Below are 20,262 nucleotides of genomic sequence, written 5' to 3'. Positions count from 1 at the left end.
CCCATATTAAATGTGGCTATTGCCACAGCTTACAATTTAAGCCCCAACACTGTTATGCAACAGCATTTCCCAAGGAAGAGCGATAATGTCTCTAGGATATAATGCATCTGCTGCAAACTGAAATTACATTGCCATTACCACACAGCAGGGTCACAGCATAAGACTAACCCTTTGCTCAACACAATCTTGGAAGTAGCTCACTGATATTTTGGAAAATGTTAGTGGAAAGCATCCTGGCGTATCACTGCCAGAGTTAACTAATCCCCAATGTTTTGGCCATGTTGAGGATGGCGATGTTTGCTGAAGAATTTTCTCCTGGGTCCTCTGTCTAGGATTAAAGCCCTAGCTGTCTTCTGAAGCCTGCTTCAGGCACACAGGTACAGAATATCCTAGGCATCATTCCCATGAGCTTTGAGTCCTTGGCTTTCAATTTTTTTTCTTTTGAGATGGAGTTTCATTCTTGTTGCCCAGGCTGGAGTGCAGTGCGACTCACTGCAACCTCCGCCTGCCAGGTTCAAGTGATTCTCCTGCCTCAGCCTCCCAAGTAGCTGGGATTACAGGCACCTGCCACCATACCTGGCAAATTTTTTGTATTTTTAGTAAATACAGGGTTTCACAATGTTGGCCAGGCTGGTCTTGAACTCCTGACCTCACGTGATCCACCCTCCTCGACCTCCTGAAGTGCTGGAATTACAGGTATGAGCCACCACGCCCAGCCCTTGGCTTTCTTTATGTGTATTGAATCTGCTTCCTGCATCCCGCATTGCCAAGCAATGCAGGCTGTAGGACTCAGCAGCTCAAATATGATTGGCAGATCTTAAATGGCCTGCAGTGTCTGCAGAGCTAGGAGCTCACTTGTTTATCAGAGGCCATTACTAGTCATTTTCACCCCGTGTGTCATAGACATCATTTTCACTGCAGGCCACACTCCAGGCATCTGAAGCCACAGTAAAATGTACAATTTGATTATGTTGAGATGTTGCTAAAGGACTTTATCTAAAGATCCATTCCAGAGGTCTGCAGATGGCAGTTGAGGAAATTGCTGCTCCTTTGCTGAGCTGAAGCAGGAGAGTGCCTGGGTGTTCACTGTAGCAATGCTCTCAGCAGGCTGGCCTTCCAGAGTGAAACATAGATCTCCATACAAAGAGAGATGAGAATAGTGAGCAGGGCTTAATGGCCATCTGGTCCTTCTAGTCAACCCTAGCCTTAGAGTAGTTCCGAGACAGACCTGATAGGCCATACTTCACTCAGGGGAAACCATACACCACTCAGGGAAAACCTCCAGTCACCATAATGGAAAGTGATACAGGCTAGTGGTTTAACATTTGAGTTTTGGAAATCAAAGAACCTGTATTTGAATATCTGCACCACCATGTCCTGTCTATGGGACTTTGAAGAACTTGTAGATAAGCTTTCAGAGAGTCTTTCGTCATCTGTAAAATGGGGATCATGATAGAACCTACAACCCAAATCAGGAATTTTATGTGAAAATGTATTTAAAGCATTTGCCATGGGGCCTGGATGATAGTTTATGTGCTCAGTAAATGGAAGCTATTAAGCAGTATGAGGAACTTGGATTTAGACAGAGCTGGGCTCCAACTCCAGTCAGTCTCTGCTGTAGCCTTCAAGACATACATCTTTCTGGATCTTCTATTCTGCACAAAGAATAGAAGAGTAATTGCTTCACATAGTTGTTGAGGGAGTCAATAAGAAAATGTCTATAAAGTGCCTGGCACTAAGTAGACACTAACTAAATAGACCATAAAAGTCTCACTGAACTCCTTCTGGCTGGTTTCCAGGGCAGTGCCTTTGGATTCATACTCAGTTTTACAAAGATTCCTTGGAATTGACCTATTTCTGACAGGCAGATCTCTGCTTTTGGGGACCCTTTCACATCTGTGCTTCAACATCTGACTAGCTTCTCCTATAGGGCGGAACATCTCTAAATTTTTGCCTTCCTTCCCTTCCCCTCCACCACCTTTTTAAAAAAGTTATCTTTTTTTAGTAAACTTTTAATTTTATTATAGTTTTCTATTTGCAGAAAATTTGCATGGATAGTACAGGTAGTTCTCTCACCCTTCATGCCCAGTTTCTACTGCTAACATCTTACATTAATATACTTGTCACAACTAATAAACCAATATTAATACATTATTATCAACTAAAGTCCACACTTTATTCAGATATCTTAAGCTTTTACCTAAGATCATTTTTCTGTGACAGGATATTATCCAGGACACAACATTGCATTCAGTCATCATGTCTCCTTACGTTCCTCTAGATAGTGGCAGTTTCTCAGACTTTCCTGGGTTTTGATGGCCTTAACATTAAAACCTGAGAAGTCCTGGTCAGGTATCTTGTAGAAATTCTTCAATTTAGATTTGTTCAATATTTTTCTCATGGTTATACTAGAGTTATGATTTTCCTGGCAGGAAGATTTTTTTAGAGGCAAAGTGCCATTCTTGCCACATCAGATCCAGAGTACAAGCTATGAACATGACTTATCACTATTGATGTTAATCTTGATCATCTGACTGAGGTAGTGTTTCCTCCACAGCAAAGTAACTTTTCTCCCCTTTTCACACTGTATTCTTTAGAAGGAAGTCTATTCACAGCCCACATGTAAGAGCTGGGGAAGAATGTTTCACCTCCTTAAGGGTGAAGTATTTATATATATTATTTGGGGTTCTTTCACAGGGGAGATGTATCTATTCTATACTGTTCATGTATTCACTCAATCATTTATTTATGTCTCATAGATATTTTTACTTTATATTTTGGGTTAAAATGCAATATCACCTAATTTATTGTCTTGCTCAATTTGTTCCTGCTTTGGCCATTAGGAGTTCTTTCAGCTGGTTCCTATGTCCCTTTGACATACTTCCATCATTGTGTGTTTTTGAACACTTTCTTACTTTCTGGGACTATGAAGATGCACCAGGCTCACCTTGTATATTTCCTGCCCCAGCCTTACAGTAAATTACTTCTCCAGGATCCCTGGTTCCTTTCATTAAAGAATAGCATTAGAAACCGAGGTTGGGCTGCAGGTATGCTCATTGCTACCAGAGTGTCGTATATTACATATATATGTGTATATATACACATACACATATATATACACAAATATATGTAATATGTGACATATATAAATGTATATATAATTTATATTTTATATATATACATTCCATCTGTTTCTATATTAAGCTGAACATTAAGTTCATAGACCAATGTCTTCTACTCTAATCAAGTACTACATGGATTATTCCTCCTCTTGCTTGTCTATAACCTTACACTCTATGAGTGAGAAATCTGATTCTCATCATCCACCATCCATATACCTAATTCTCCAGTTGCAGTATACATGTACAGTGGTTTCAGAATTGTTCACCTGCACTCCAATGGGAAACAACATCACTAGCTGCATTACAGTCTTTATGTACAGATCCTTTCGTCTTTATAGTCTTCACCCATTTCCAAAGCTACTTAGGTCAGAAACTTTTTCCCCTATCTCTTCAATTAAGTTGTATCATACATTTGTAATACAGTTGTATTCATTTGCCCCAGTCTGCATTCCATCTTGGAATGTCCTTACCTCTTAAACGAATTTTTAATTTTGTATACATTAAGGTTCACTCTTTGTGCTATGAAGTTCTATGGGTTTTAGCAAATGCATAATGTCATGTACCCACCATTATATTATGATACAGAATGGTTTTATCACCCTAAGATAATTTCATGTGCATCATATATTCAACCTTCCTCCCTTTGCATCCCTGACAACCATAGAGTCTGTTTAATGACTCCATAGCTTAGTCTCTTACAAAACATCATATACCTTAAATTATATAGTATGCCTTTAGACTGGCTTCTTTTACTTAACAATATTCATTTAAGATTCATTCATGTCTTTTTGTGGCTTGATAGCTCACTCCTGCTTAATCATTGAATAATAATCTGTTGTGTGGATATACCACAGTTTGTTAATCCTTTCACTTATTAAAAATCATTTTGGTTGCTTCCAGCTTTTGGCAATTATGAATTAAGCTGCAATAAATATTCGTATGCATGTTTTGTATGAATATAAGTTTTCATATTAGTTGGGTAAACATCTAGAAGTACAATTGCCAGACTATATGGCAAGATTATGTTTAACTTTATTAAAAACCTGCTGAATTGTCTTGCAAAATGTATGTACCATTTTGCATTCCCCCAGTGATAAATAAGAGTTTCTGTTCCTCCACATCCTCACCAACGATTGTTATTGTCAGTTGTTTGGATTCCGGCCATTCCAAGAGACGTGCAGGTGTACTTCACTGTCGTTTTAATTTAAAAGTCCCTAGTGACAAATGATGTTAAGCATTTTTTAATTGTTTATTTGCCATCTGTATATCTTCTTTGGTGAGATGTGTGTTCAGATCTTCTGCCCATGTTTCAACTAGGTTATTTTCTTATTGCTAAATTCTAAGAACTCGTTACATGTTTTGGATACAAGTTCTTTATCAGATATGTCTTTTGTAACTATTTGCTCCCACTCTGTGACTTGTCTTTTCATTCTCCTAACAGTGTTTTTTGCAGGGCAGAAATTTCTAATTTTGATAAAGTCCAACTTATCCACTTTCTCTTTCATGGATTATGCTTTTAGTGTCACACCTACAAATATATTGTCCAATCCAAAGTCACCTGGATTTTCTACTATGTTTTTATTAGAAGTTTTATTGTTTTGTATTTTAAATTTGTTTGTAATCCATCTTCAGTTAAATTTTGTGCAAATTGTAAGGGCTGTGTCTATGTTCACCATTTGTTGAAAAAACAACTATCATCCTTTATTTAATGACCTTTGCTCCTTTGTCAAAGATAAGTTGATTATTTTTGTAGGGGTCTATTTCTGGGCTCTCTATTCTGTCCCATTGATCTATGTGTCTGCTCATTCATCAATACCATGCTGTCATACCGTAGCTATTTAGTAAGTCTTGAAAGTAGGTAGTGTGTGTTCTCCACCTTTGTTATTTTTCTTCAATATTGTGTTGGCTATTCTAGGTCTTTTGTCTTTCCATATAAACTTTAGAATTAGTTTCCTAATATCTACAAAATAACTTGTTGGGATAGCAACTGAAATTGTGTTGAATCTATATGTTGATTTGGGAAGAACTGATATCTTAACAATATGGAGTCTTCCAATCCATGAATATGGACTGTCTATCCACTTATTTGAATCATCTTTGATTTCTTTCATCAGAGTTGTGCAGTTTATTTGCATGTAGATCCTGTACATATTGTGTTATATTTACAGCTATGTATTTCCTTTATTTTGGAGGTCCACCATTACGAAAGATAATTTTTCTATTTCAAATTCCAGTTGTTCACTGGGAATATAATAGGAAAAATTGTCTTTTGTATATTACCTTGTATCCCGTGACCTCACTATAATCACTTATTCATTGCAGGAGGTTATTCTTTTGGATGTTTCATGTAGGCAGTAATGTCATCTGCAAACAAACTGTAATGTCTTCTTTCTCCATCTATATACCTTTTATTTCTTTTTCTTATCTTACCACACTAGGCAGGACTTCCAACATCATGTTGAATAGGAGTAGTCACAGAGAACATCTAAGAGAAAAGAGTCCAGTTCCTCTCTATTAGGAATGATGTCAGTTGCAGGATTTTTGTAGATATTCTTTATCAAGTTGAGGAAGTTAATGGTGTCTATTTCTAGGTTGCTGAAAGTTGTTGCTCTGAATGGGTGCTGGATTTTATCAGATGCTTTTCTGCATCAGTTGATATGATCATATGGTTTTTTCTTCTTCACCCTGTTGATGTGGTTGACCACTGATTTTTGTGTTGAATCAGCCTTGCATACTGGGAATAAATTCTGCTTGGTCATGGAGTATAACTTTTTTTATACATTGTTAGATTGAATTTGCTCATATTTGTTGAACATTTTTCCATCTGTATTTGTGAGAAATCTTGATCTGCTTTTCTCTTTATTATAATTATTTACCTCATTTTAGCATTAAGGTAATTCTTGCCACGTAAAATGAGTTAGAAAATGTTCCCTCTGCTTCCATTTTCTCAAAGATATGGTGGAGAATTGGTACCATTTCTCCCTTAAATAGTTGGTAATATTCACCAGTGAAATTATTTGTGCTTGGCACTTTCTTTTTTGGAAAGTTAGTAATTATTGAGTCAATTTCCTTTATAAGAGGTAGAACTATTCAAATTATCCATCTCTCTCCATGTGTGTTTTGATAATTTGTGTTTCAAGTACACTATGATTTGAATATGTCCCACAACATTGATGTGTTGAAAACTGAATCTCCAATGCAACAGTGTTGGGAAGTGGAGCCTAACGGGAAATGGTTAGGTCGTGAGGGCAGACCCCTCATGAATGGAATAATGACACTATGAGAAGGGTTTTGGGAATGGGTTCTCTCTCTTCTGCTCTTCCCCTATGTGAGGATGCAACATTTGTGTCTTTTTGGCCCTTCCATCTTCTGTAGTGTGAGGATTCAGTACGAAGGCCCTTACTAGATGCCAATACCTTGATCCTGGACTTTCCAGCCTCCAGAACTATGAGAAATAAATTTCTGTTGTTATAAATTAGCCAGTATTAGGTATTCTATCCTTATGAATTACCCAGTATTAGGTATTCTGTTTTAGCAAAACAAAACAGACTAAGACAAAGAAATTGGTTCATTTTATCTAAATTTTCAAATTTGTAGGCATAGGACTGTTCATAGTATTCCTTTATTATATATTCATGCCCATGGTATTAGTAGTAATGACTCCTTTGCCTTCACTTTTGAAGGATAATTTCATAGGCTGTAGAATTCTCTATTGGTAGGGTTTTTCTTTCTCTTTCAACATTTTGAATATTTCACTGCATTGTCCTTTTCCTTATATCGTTTCAGACAGGAAGTCCACTATAATTTTTATTCTCGTTTCTCCATAAACAAAGTGATTTTTTTCCCCTCTTGCTTCCTTCAAGACTTTATCTTTGTCTTTTGTTTTCTGAAGACTGAATATGATAGTCTTTAGGCTTACTGGATCTATGGTTTGGTTTTTTGTCTATCATTAATTTTGGAAAGTTCATTGCCATTATTACTTCAAATGTTTCTTTTTCTTCCTAGCATTCCAATTTTGCATATGTTACACTTTTGATATTGTCCCACAGTTCTTGAATGTTCTGTTCTGTTTTTGGTTTGGGGGAAGTTTCATTAATCTATTTCAAGTACACTGATTCTTTCCTTGGCCATTTTGAGTCTATCGATAAGCCTATCAAAGTGTCATTTCTGTTACTCTGTTTTTGATTTCTAAGATTTGCTTTTGATTTTCTTTTAGAGTTTCCATTTCTCTGCTTAGATTACTCATTCATTCCTGTACTTTCTCTACTTTTTCCACTAGAGCCCTTTACATATTAATCATAGTTATCTTAAATTCCCTATCTGATATTTCCAACATCTGTACTGTATTTGAGTCTATGCTGATGATTGCTGTGTCTCTTCAAACTGTGCTTTTCTTGATTTTTGGCATGCCTTGTAATTTTCTGCTGAAAGTTAGATCTGATTTATTGGGTAATAGAAATGAAGGTAAATAGGCCTCTAGTGTAAAGATTTATGTTAATCTGGCTAGGAGTTTTACTGTGTTTAATGTTTGTTGTAGTTATAGGTACCAAGGGCTTCAAATTCCACTGTGTCCTTGTTTTTGTCTCCCTTCTTGTCTTAGGGGCTTCCCTATGTATTACTCCTCAGAAAGAGTCTGTTTCTTGCTGCCCATTAAGTTGCAACCCACTGATATTATACTGGGGTCTTGTGGTGGTAGTAAGGTGTCGGAGTAGGAAGAGCATTCTATCATCTTTCCATTAAGTCTGAGTCTTCTACAGGACTTGTGTCTCAGTGCTGTGGACTTCATGAGGGCTTCTGACACTCTTCCAGTAGTATACTTTTCCCCCTCCTCTTGCACCTTTCCCTGACTACATTATTGCGAATCTATTTTCTTGAGGCTCTGTCCCCAGTTGACTTTGTGGGTTTTTTCCTCCCTTGGGTGAGTTAGGAAGGACGGAGAAAACAATCCTTTTCCTCCACTGGCATAAAGTTTCAGTATTGTGCTCCAGCAAAACCCCTTCTCCTGAGTAGTGGACCTTTGCTATGGAGGCTCTGGGCATGTTTCATAATGATCACTCTTCCCCTTCCCTTGCCAGAGCCACAGGGGGATCTTTCCAGCATCCTCACTGTGAGAATATGGTGGGGCTGCTAGAGGGAAAGCTTATAAATGGGATTCCCCTAAGACTGTGGCTCTCATGGGTCTCTCCCTCTCACTCTGATACACATTCAGCCTCCAGCAACTCACCCAATTAATGTTCCCAAAGTTTATAGCTCAAGAATGTCTCTGATAAGCAAATATTAGTTGCAATCTCTTTCTGGATGTTATGTCTCTCCAGATTTGAGGGTATTAGTTTGCCCTGTGGCCACAGTTTTATGATATGCTCAAGAAAAGTTGTTGATTTTCAGCTTGTCTAGCTTTTCCTTGCCCCATAAGACTAGGAGTGATGACTTCTAAGTTCTTTGCATATCAGGGTTGAAACTGGAGGTCCCTCCCTTTTCATCACAATACTGCCTTTCCTTACCCTCTCACCTTACCAGGGTCTCCCCACCTGAAAGCACTACCTCACCTATTCCCTCCATCAAACCTTGTCAGACCAAGCCAGCCCACAGGGCCTTCTACCTGCTCTCAAACCTTATTTTATCATCTACTCACTGGGTATTTACTCATCAGCTCGTTTGACTTAAGCTATTAATTATTATTAAACTATTATTATAATGCTATTATTTTCTCACATATCTGTGTAGCCTGAATTTCCTGTAGGTTCAACCTTTGCAAATCCTAGCTTAGGTCGCTGTAACACTGGGACCTATAGTCTGCCAAATCAATGACCCCACTCACTGAATGATAGCCTTCTCATCCCTTCCACTATCCTATCTCTCTTTGGAAGGCCCTGGTGGATGGGGAAATAGGTGACTCACATAGAGTTCAGAATGCTTCCTCGTCCTCTGTACTTCATCCTTCTTGGCCCTTTTGATGCTCTGACCGACCATGTGCTGCCCACCATTCACTTAGATCACCTGCCATTCACTTAGACAGCCTGCCATTCACTTAGACCGCCCTCCGTTCACTTAGACCACCCAGCTTGCAGCTGTGCTGCAACCACTACCACCTACAAAACCTTATACTGGCCTCATGACTTCCTGGACTCATACTTTTCCAATGGAGAAAACTCTTCCTCTTGGGTCCCAAGCACTGGTTTGGGTTCAGGTACCACAGCAAGGGGGATACCTGCTTGGGCCCCAAAGGCCAATTTTTCTTTCCCCCTCCCTTCTTATAGAGAATTTTCTTATTAATTTAATATGTTTGCACAATAGATAAATAAGAAAACTAAAAAGTATGTATCATTTGCCCATTTAAAAATATAATTATCTGTTCAATAATTCTATGCTGGTAGACAAATATCTCTCTTTTTTCTCTTATGCTGTATGAAAGCTAAATGCAAATTTATGATGTCAATTTTCTTTTTTCCATGAACTCAAGCTGGTCAACTGTGGTGCTGAATTTATGAGGTGAAAATATACATACCCAGGTAAATGTGCATGCTGTTCACTTCCCTGGCACCTTTTTTATACATTAGCTTCATATGCACATTAGAAACTCCCATAGGTTTCTTTGGGAACAATGTGTACCTGACGTGTATCAGGTAGTGAATCAACTCTCCTTTTTTCACTAATCTATTTCACCTCGCTTGCCTTGCTGAAATTATTGGTTGCCAAGCACATTATGTATATTTGTCCATCTCCAAATTTTTAGCTTACACATCATTTACATCACCTACGACGTGATTTAATTCTGTAATGAGAATACAACAGCTCTCAGTTTTGCTGCACAGTCCCTCCTCACAGCACTACCCAGCAGGGTACCTACTACTACATCGGATTACATTAAAATACAGCCTCACCTGTACCTGAGCAATTGACCACCTTCCACACTCAGGCTCTTACTTGTGCTGATCACTCTCCTTGCTTGGGGGGCTTGTTGTCCCCACATGGTATCCACTGGGGCGCAAATGAGCATGTACTTGTATTTGAACCATAGCTGTGGACAAGATTCAAACTCTGTGCTCCTAGTCACACTCCAGTTAGAGGGGAGGGCTTGATTGCCAAAGATTCCTCAAACCCTTGGGCTGGCACATCTAAGCTTTGGCATGGATCCTGCTGGGACCTCTCATGGTTTTTGTGTTTACTGTTGTTTTGTTTCATTTTTCAGTAAATTCTGAGCTTCTTTAACACAGGGACTGGACCTCTTTTCTCTCTAAATTCTCGTTACCTAGCATAGGCCTGGCACCTACACAGGGTGTTATGTGAATTGACTTCATTATATTTACACCAGCTTCATTAGATTTGCATGGTATGATGAAATAGAACTTTATTATGTACTCCCCACACTCCCATCCAGGAATTAGGGGGAGGCAAATTTGGGCTCTCGGTTCTTTCTTGTCAAGTTAATGCAGAACTCTTTGTGACATAATCCAGACAAAGAAGGGGTGGACACTATTAGCATAATAAGGCCAGGGTATTAGTTGGCAAAAAGTAGAACAAAATTTAAGCTAATGTGTAGAATATGAATTTCTTTTATAAACCCAGGAGGGTCAGGGAGAGATTTCAGAAAGAAATGAATCCCCACACTGGCCTGGCAGCGTCTATTTTTACCTTAGATATGAGTGGTGGCTGAAGGGGTATGGGAAGAAACTAGTCCCGGCTCAGAATTTCAGTCCTTACCTCTCTCCCACCAGGGGAGCGGTCTCAGTAAGACTGAGCTCACCCACTCCCACTGTGTTATCTCTTTTGGATGACACTGAGAAGGGTCAGTAGGGAGGGGGAGGAGCTGGAGAAGTGCAGAGAACTGGAAAGGAGGGAGACCTCAAAAGAAGACTAGAAAGAAGGACAGAGGGAAGCAAGGAAGAGAGAGGTCACAAAGCCTGCCCACACCCAGGATCCCTACCCCACCACTACCTCCCCAGGAGGCCCAGGTGCCGTCAAAGTTAGTGAAGATGTCATAGACACCTGGGCTGCCTAGGACTTGTCCTTGTGAGTCAAAAAATGCTCACTCATAATGACAGCAAACATGTAATTTTCTGCTAAAAAAAAAAAGTAAGGCTGTATTTCTGAGACAAGTAGACTTAATAAGCCAAGAATAAAGAACTATATGAGTTAAGAGTCTAAATGTACACATTAAGTGACCTCAAATCAGAAATAAGACAGCTGGCTGAATCCTTAGCTTTAATTGAATGGGGCCAAAAAAGCCTAGAAAAGACTTAGTAAAGCTGCCTTTGAAAAAAGCATCAAACCACAACAAATCAAAGTTCCGGAAAGATTTTTTTAAAGAGCTCCAAGAAGAGATAAAAGAACTTAAGGATGATCTTAAGCAAACATGAGCTATAATGAGGAACAGTCTAAGCCAGAAAATGAGGGAGGCAAGAGGCAGACAGGCTGGGAGGAGTGATTACAACTTACAGATGAAACCCAAAACAGTAGGATGGGACATCTGAGAGCTTGGTCAGCTAAGGTGGAGCAGGAAATTCAGGTCCAAATTAGACAAAATTAAATATCTGCTCATGTGTGTGATGTTGTCAACTTGAGGAGGGGCTGCACATTTTGGAGAAATCATGTGGACAGGGCCCTAAACTGCTTGTGTTTAAAGCTGATGACGTGGGGCTTTGATGGGCCTGTGTTGGAGAGGTCAGGAACAGGAAAGCCTGGTTCTAGTTTCTGTTCTCCCATGATCTTGGGAGGTAATGTGGCGTAGAAAGCTAAGACAAACTGCAGTCAGCAACTTCTGGATTCAAATCCTAAATCCCCTGCTTATCAGCAGTACAACTTGGGCACTGGCCTCAATTTTCAGAGCCTTAGTTTCCTGATTGGAGAAACTGTTAGGGTTCTTGAAGAACTACATGAGAAATTTACATTTTGCTCCCAGCACAGGGATAACAGTTAGTCAATAAGCATAAATTCTTTCCATCTCTGGGGTTAGTTTCTTCATTTAAAAAATGGGAGAAGACTAGAACATTTCTAAATTCCCTTCCAATCCTAGACTTCCCCAATTACGCAACAGAAGACTATGGGAAAGACTTGTGAAATGGGGAGGAAGATATAGAGCAAGACACTGAGCCTCTATGAGCCTGTTTCCTTCTTCATACGATTGGGATAACATAATAACAATAGCAACCTGACAGGATTGTTGTGAGGATTAAATGAACTAATGCATGTGTATATGTTGCATATACATAAACCCTCCTGAGCATTTGTAAAGATGAAAAGTATGATGATGAAGTGGATGCAGAAGAAACAGTTGTTAGGAAGGCCATATTGCAGGTCACCATGTTGCAAGATCCCACGATGTTCGAAGTCCTCATCTCCTTTGGCTTTTCAGTAACATTTGGCACTCTTGATGCTCTCTCCTTCTTGAAACAACCCCGTCCCTCTAATTCCATAGCAGACTGCTCCTCTGGTAACCTTCTGCCTCTCTGGATGCTGCTTCTCAATCTCCTGTGCCAACTCCTCTTTTTCTACCAAAGCTCTAAGTGTCAGAGTCCCTCAAATCTTGGCTCTACTCCCTCCTTTCTCCTTACTCTACTCCCTTGTCACTGAGGATCTCATCTGTTCCCCTGACTTTACACACAATCTACAATCAACCCAGATGTTTCCTTACAAGTCCAGACTTACAAATTAAATTGCATGCTTGACATCTATACTCAGAAATTTCTCAGGAACCTCAAAATCCCCATTCCCCAAACTGAATTCGAAACTTTCCATTCTCAAACCCATTTCTTCTCTAGTAGTCCCAATCTAAGTCATCACCTGAGCTTTAATTCTTCACTCATCCTTCACCCTCAGCACCCTACCTCACCAACCCACAAACAAGTTCTGATGACTCTACCTCCAAAACCCACCTATATCCCACTCGTTTATGTCCATCTCTACAGCCAGTCCTGCCTCTGGCTTAAGCTACTGCCATAGCTTCCTGGCTGGCTCCTGGCTTCCCCTTCTGACCCTATTAGGCAATTCTGCATACAGTTAGAGTTAAACCAAATTACATTACTCCTTTCTGTTAAATCTTCCAATTTTTTTCCATTGTTCTTAGTATACATCTATAATTTTTTTATGGCCCAAAGTTCTGCATTACCTGAATCCATCTACTTACCATAGCTCTTCAGCTAACTCACTATGCTTCAACCACACTAGCCTCTTTCAGTTCCTTAAACCTTTCTATCTTAAGTCCGTTGCATCAGCTGTCACTCCCTCTTTCTGGAATAGTCTTCCTCTATCTCTTTGCAAAATGGGTTCTTCCCTATTTCACATCCCTATTCAAGGCTCCAGTGTAAGGCAACCCTCCTCATCATTCCCTCTCACAATTGCCTGTTCTTTGCCTTTCCAGCACTTACCACAATCTCTAATTGTGCAGATGACAATTAAGTCTTCTGTCTACACACTGGATTATAAGCTATACATAAGCTGGGGACAGCTGTTGTATTGATCACTGTATCCCCAGTTCTTAGCATAGAAAGTATATCATAGTAGTGTTCAAAAATAAATGAAAGAATAAATGACAGTAAGACTGAGATTTAAAAGGAAACATAGGACCCAGGGCTAAGGATGAGTCAAGTAGTGCTTTGGACAAAAGATCTTGGCAAGGCAGCTACAGAGCAATGGGAGACAAGATTGTTAAGGAATTCCAAAGTGACAAGAAGGTATAGGATAGTCAAGACCACAACTGAGTTCCCAGCCAGAGAGAGCATACAGGAGAGGGATACTAGGGTGGGAGGGAACCATTAGGAGGGCAAAAACCAGGCCTGTCTCTGTTGGGACTGGGTGGTGCCTGGGTAAAACTCAGAGAGTGGAATACTGACTCCTATCCTAAGCAGAAAATCATGGCTTGGAAAATAACCTGGGTGTAGACTTCTAGATTATGAAGACTTTCCTTCCTGGTTATCGGCCAAGTGATGGGGCAGCAGAGATACAGTAGCCCAGGTCCTGAGCTCACATTCTGTTACATTTTACTTGACTTGCCCTCAAAGACCTGGACCACACCCAGGATGCTCTGGACTTCCCTCTGGGAAGATGAACCTGAAGGCAGTTATAGCCATTAGTGGCTCCCCAGATCCCTTCATGTAAGCATATAGATAATGGGTGCCAAACCCTCACTGCCCTTGTTTTTTTCACTTTTCCTGCTTAAATGTATGTCCAGGGTCCTCACCACTTACCCTATCCACCTACCAGAGCAGCCCACTTACCATTCTCGATGCATCCTCTATTGCTCCCAGAATTAATAAGCTATTTCCACTTATTAATGGTATCTTTCTGTCCACATTTTTTATAAAGCTCATGTATTCTCAAAGTGTAATCCTAAATTCTCCCCAAAGCCTTTCTAGGTGCCCCACACTTTGTCTACTTATCCCTCTGTTATAATGTACATTTACATCTCCCATGGATGAGCATTATGATTGTCAGTCTCCCTACAAAACTGAGCATCACTGAAAGGGCAAGAGTCTTACCTAGCTTGTCTTTGTATTTCCCACAGAGTCTAACACTGAGCTCTTCCCACGCCAAGTTCTCTGCTGGGTATTTATTATGAAGGAGTGTACATTAATGCCCTAAGAGTGCTGCAACAAATTATCACAAACTGAGTGTCTCAGAACAACAAAAATTTATTGTCACAAAGTTCTGGAGACTAGAACCCAAAAATCAAGGTGATGGCAGGGCCGTGCCCCTTCTGCAGTCATTAGGGGAGAACCTTCCTTGCCTCTTCCTTCTGGGGGTTATCTGGCAGTCTCTGGTGTTCTTTGGCTTGCAGCTGCAGCACTTCAGTCTCTGCTTCCATCATCACATGACAGTGTCCCGTTGTGTGCCTGTGTCTCTCTGTTTTTTCTTAGAAGGATACCAATAATACTGGAATAGGACGCACACCAATTGAGAATGACCTCACCTTAACATGACATCTGCAATGACCCTATTTCCAAATAAGGTCACATTTGAAATACAGGGGTTAGGACTCCAACATACCTTTTGGGAGAATACAATTCAATCTACAACAGGATGTATATGAGAAGGGCATTTTGTCCCTGGGGACTAAATGACAGCTACAGATGTCCAAATCTAAAACACATACATAAACCCAGCCACAGCCAGGGAGGAGGGAGAGAAGAAATATGGGGCAGATTCCATTAGTGGAGACTTTGGGGAGATAACTGATGAGGAAAGGAAGGGGGAGGGGTGTACAGAAGACGATAGAAGAGATGAGAGCCTACATGGAAGCTTTCCCTCTGTCCCTGGCCAGACATGACGTGGATGCAGGCACAACAAGTATGTGACTGTTAGCAGAATGCAAGGAAAATACAATGAGCCCAGGACTTCCTAGGGCAAAGTGAAGGTGACCACAGGCACCATCCTTGACTTCCTTCAAAGCCACCCCCTTCTCCTTCTTTCCTGGTTCTGATGGCTATAACTTGACTCTCTTAATGGAGAATTTAATGAAACCTTCAGTAAATGGATCCTGGATTCCCTCTCTCCCCCAAGGAATTATGAAGCTCAGTAATTTTTTCTACTAACTTGCTGCTGATTTCTAATTACTCTTGCTCCAAATAGGACAGTTAGCATTAAAATGAAACCATGCTGAGGTTGTGGGTTCACTCACATCTGCTTTGCTTATTTCCTTAATTTGACAACATGGCTTTATGGACAGAGAGCAACAGGTAATTCCTACATTTTATAATGAGAAGTTTGTGCCCCCAAAACAGAGGAAACCTTCACCAGCATCGAGGTGAAACCCTTCTATAGTATGTCCTCAAGACATAACCATCAGATGGAGTTTAATGAGTCTGAAAAAGAATGCAGCAGCTTTCTCTCTGAAAGGATACCAGGGAGGGTGTTTTCCTTTACTTCTTTCCAATAAAAGTCACATGTTACAGCAACTGTGAAATTCTGAACATGAGGGAGATTCCTTTCATCTAAGTGCATATAGTAAACTTGGAATGAAGGGACAGGGGCTGGGGAGGGTGAGGGGAGAGTCCAGGTTAAAAGAATAAGTAGGCAGCAGCAACTAAGCAGAGATAGCTAGAAAATAGCTGGGTTGGTGCACAAAACATTAGCATCTCTGCGTGAGCATGCCTGGAGACATCTTACAGATAAGCTAGGTGAATTTTCCCAGTGTTATCTTAGCCTGATAGATAGGTATTTTCCTCTTGCTATTGCAAAATTCTATGACCTCATTTGAAGTAGCAAGAGAAACTTTCCAAGGAGATGTGATTAAAGGAACCAGAGACATTTAATCGGAAAGGAATCCTCATTGTAAAGTCCTCTATCCTACATTTAATTTAAAAACATCCTGTGGCAAATCAACCTCATTTCTTCTTGCCTTCATCTAAGTGGAAACTGCTCACCTCCCACTTAGTACCAAAGCTCACAGGCACATTTTTCCTCTCTCTGCCTTCTCATGTTCTCCCATGTCCATCAACACCCCAACAGTCAGTTAGGAAACAGGAAGAGACTCTAGATTCCGATAGCAAAGGGAGAGGAAATTTGGGTTCTATTTTCCTATTCTATAGTCATGAGTTCTAGATTTTTCCCCCCTCCATGTTCTTTTCATGCTCCACTTCTTTTTTGGAAGTAAAATGAGTACCTGGACTCAGGATTCTAGAGGTGAAGGAAAATAATTGTGGACTTGAGACCTAAACACTCCTGGGGTCAAATCCTGGAAGCACCATTGATGAGTCGTGTGTCCTTAGTAAGGTTCATTTCTTAACAGTCTTATCTTCCTGCTTCGTGAGGCTGGAACAAGCAACATTCTTCTTCAAGTTACTGTGAGAACCCAAGGGGTATGCTGACATATAATTGGTGTCCATCAGTTCTTTTGGTAAACATCAGTTCTTTTCTTCTGGAGGGAACTTGATCATTAATTCAGTAGGCATTTCTTCAATGCCTCAGCTAGAAAAGGTCATCGGATGATATGGTTGCTCTCTGCACAATGCATGTGGCTCCACGTTTGTGCAACGGCATCCTCACTATCCTTGCTGCTACACTGGAATCATCTCTGTTTCTTTCTTCTCCATATCCTTCACAGTTCTCAGAAGCAGTGCAGGACCAAGCTGGCATGGCTCGAGGGCTCAGTTCATCTTGTTTTCATACCAACTGGCCTATGACCCATCATTAGTCCTTTTATGGCTTCTGTCTAAAAAATGTCTTGTGTTTTGCCTACGGAAGATGGTTCCCTAATGAATGTCAAATAACAATAAAGCTTAAGTGTCTTCATCAGACACTTGAGCAGGCATCTGTCCTCCCAGCAGTAAAATATGCTGTGGCTTTGAAAACAGCTAAGAAATTTGAAACTAGGTTTCAACTTAGATGAGAGCTGTGAGTAATTTCAGTCACTGACTCAGTTAAAGGAGAAGCCTTCCTGAACCTATAACTAAGCTGTGTTGGCTATGAGCGCCCCCATCCCCATGGAAGACGAAAGAAGAATCTACTAAGGAGAACCAGGTGATTGAAAGATGGGCAGGTCCCTGGAGCCCACAACACTAACTGCGTAGGGCTTGGCAGGCTCCTGTGGGAACACAGTCTTCCCTCTGCCACTGCTGCAGTCTCAGGCCCAGCCTCTGTGGACACTGGTCCCGAGGACAGCACCTCCCACAGAAGCAGCATGCATAAGCAGGCCTGGTCTGCCCCAGAGCATGTGCTTAATGGTCAAGAATGCCCCAAAGTCACAAACAGAGAAAAACATGCTCAGATAGCACTGACCCTATCATATAAGTTCAGATGTCCAGAAGCCAATGAATCACACCCAAAGTCCCTGAAGAGACTTGCAGAAGCTGTCCTTAAGATTGGGTAAGCACAGAAAATGGAAGGCCCTGTGGCATTTGGTACCTGATGGTCCTCAGTTCAAACCATGGTATGGCCACTGGTCAATTGTGTGGTTTGCGGAAAGCCACTGAACCACTCAGAGCCCCAGTTTCTTAGTATGGAGAGCTGGGTGAAAGGACAGGGATAGAAGTAGAAGGACACTTAGTACTTTCCTTTTGGAGTTGATGGAAACATAAGAGATAAGGTGTGTCAAATGTCTAGTACGCAGCTGGTACTCAGAAAACAATAGCCAGAAAACAATACCCAAAAGGCTAAGGGATTGAATGGTCACCATTCTCCAGGGGAAAAAAACAAAGACTGATGATGATCCCCAGTGAGAATTATCAAGGCAGTGGTCACTAGTGGCTCACCAAGAACAACAAAACTAAGCAAAGTTCAACAACCAATTCCATTTTGATAGGTCATCATATTTCTTATCAAGGAAATAAAATAAACCCGATGCACTTTGTTTTCTTCAAGAAGTCTGAAAAATATTTTTGTAATAAATATGGAGAAATTAAGGCTGAATATTAATTTGTGTGAAATTATCCCTGAGATAGATCCATTCTTCCATGAAGGAAGGCCTCCCTGGATCCTGCTGTAAGGATCTTCAACTGTGTCTGGTATTAATTCTTTATCAAATGATTCCTATGAAGCAAGAGTGAGAATAATTACCACATTTTTGGATGACATAAAACTAGGAGGGCTATGTGGTAAATGGATTATAGAATTAAGATTCAAAAATATCTCTGTAGCCTTAAATTATGAACTTCCAGGAAATAAGCAGAAGCTTAATCACAATATCCTTCATTGCAGTTCAAAATGGTTGCTAGACATGGTGTCCTCCTGCTAAATGCAATGGTGTTATTGGCTGAAGCCTAAGATAAAATCCAGAAGTGTAATTAAAAAAAACTCATCAAAGTCCTTTTTTTCATGAGGAGAAATAATACTATTTGGAATTTAAATATTCAGCCCACCTATAGAAGTTGGATTCCAGATACAGTGGTGTATTTGGCAGACTCATAGAAGAGAGGGGTTGCGGGGGGCAACAGGAAGACAAAAAGAGAGAGACAGATTATGAAGAATTGACTCACACGATTGTGCAGGCCGAGAAGTTCCACAATCTGCCATCTGCAAGCTGGAGATCCAGGAAAGTACAATTCCAGTCCAGTTCTAAAGATCTGGGAACAAGGGAGACAATGGTATAAATCCCAGACCAAGGGTGGGAGAAGACTAAAGTCTCAGCTCACACTGGCGGGCAGGAAGGGAATTAATCCTCCCTTCCTCCACTTTTTGCTCTATTCAGGCCCTCAACAGATTGGATGATGCCCATCCACACTGGGGACAGCAATCTACTTTACTGAGTCTACCAGTTCAAATGCTAACCTCATAAGGAAACACTCACCCACACACACTCAGAAATCATGTTTAATCTGGGCACCCTGTGACCCAGTCAAGTTGACACATAAAACTAACCATCACAAGTAGTCGGCAGGGGTTGTTTTAAGACTTGATAGCTTCAGATGCATTAGGCAGCTCCTACACCTTCTTCTGGGTACTTTAAAGGGTGCTCAAAACCTTATCTGGCCCTCTGAATTTTTACGTGAAAGCAGATTCTGCTGTCTGTTTAGAACTAGGCAACCACCTCAGCAAAACTAAAGCTAACACTGGAGCTCAACTGAACCAGAGACAGGATCAGCTGGAGCCCTGGCCTCGCATTAGAGCTGTCTTCTGTGTCGAAAAGGTCTTACATTTACTTCTCTTACATGATCCATTTACTTCATTTCTGCTGGCAGGAAAAAATAAAGAACACAGTGTGCATCTCTCATCATGGTCTCTTTCCAGCGTATTTTTGCTAATCAGATCCACTTTTCATGCTTCATCTTCTCCCTTTTGAAGCCATATTGACAAAATAGCTAAGGTACATCAATTCTATTTTACTGTGTTCCCCACTTTCTGCTTCTTTATATCCTGTAATTTATTATACAGTTGCTGCTAATTCTTAAATGAACTGGACCTTTTTCTTGGCCAAACGTTTGACATGCAATTAAATGGAAATGGACATAGTTGAAGCTAGTAGTTTCTCGTTTCTATTCTAATGTCAAGGCAGCAGAAATGTAGTGACCTACCCATCCCCTTGAGAACCTTTCTATTTGTAGGAAAGGTTTATTCTGTCTCCCAGGGCTGATTCCATGTGAGAACATGAAGAATTAGGGAATTGTGCAGGCAACTTTTATGACATCATGATATAGGCTTCAGAACAGGGAGAGATTTAAAACATTTCCTTTTTGTGGTTTTGACCCCAAACCAGAACAGCAAGGAGGAT

The 20,262-nt window shown here is 40.5% G+C and overlaps 1 long non-coding RNA gene across 1 annotated transcript in view; it reads right to left on the bottom strand.

The window, feature by feature from the left end:
* Positions 1-1,478: 1,478 nt before the first annotated feature.
* LOC116273833 overlaps positions 1,479-20,262 on the bottom strand; it is a 31,829-nt gene continuing 13,045 nt past the window's right edge. The window contains exon 2 of the long non-coding RNA XR_004182283.1: positions 1,479-19,117. This is a non-coding gene — a long non-coding RNA (uncharacterized LOC116273833). The remainder of the gene's footprint in view (positions 19,118-20,262) is intronic.

The sequence above is a fragment of the Papio anubis genome, chromosome 2 (assembly GCF_008728515.1).
Source record: "Papio anubis isolate 15944 chromosome 2, Panubis1.0, whole genome shotgun sequence".
Classification (NCBI taxonomy): Eukaryota; Metazoa; Chordata; class Mammalia; order Primates; family Cercopithecidae; genus Papio; species Papio anubis.
The sequence above is the reverse complement of the archived record's forward strand: the minus strand, read 5'-3'. Positions and strand labels throughout refer to the sequence as shown.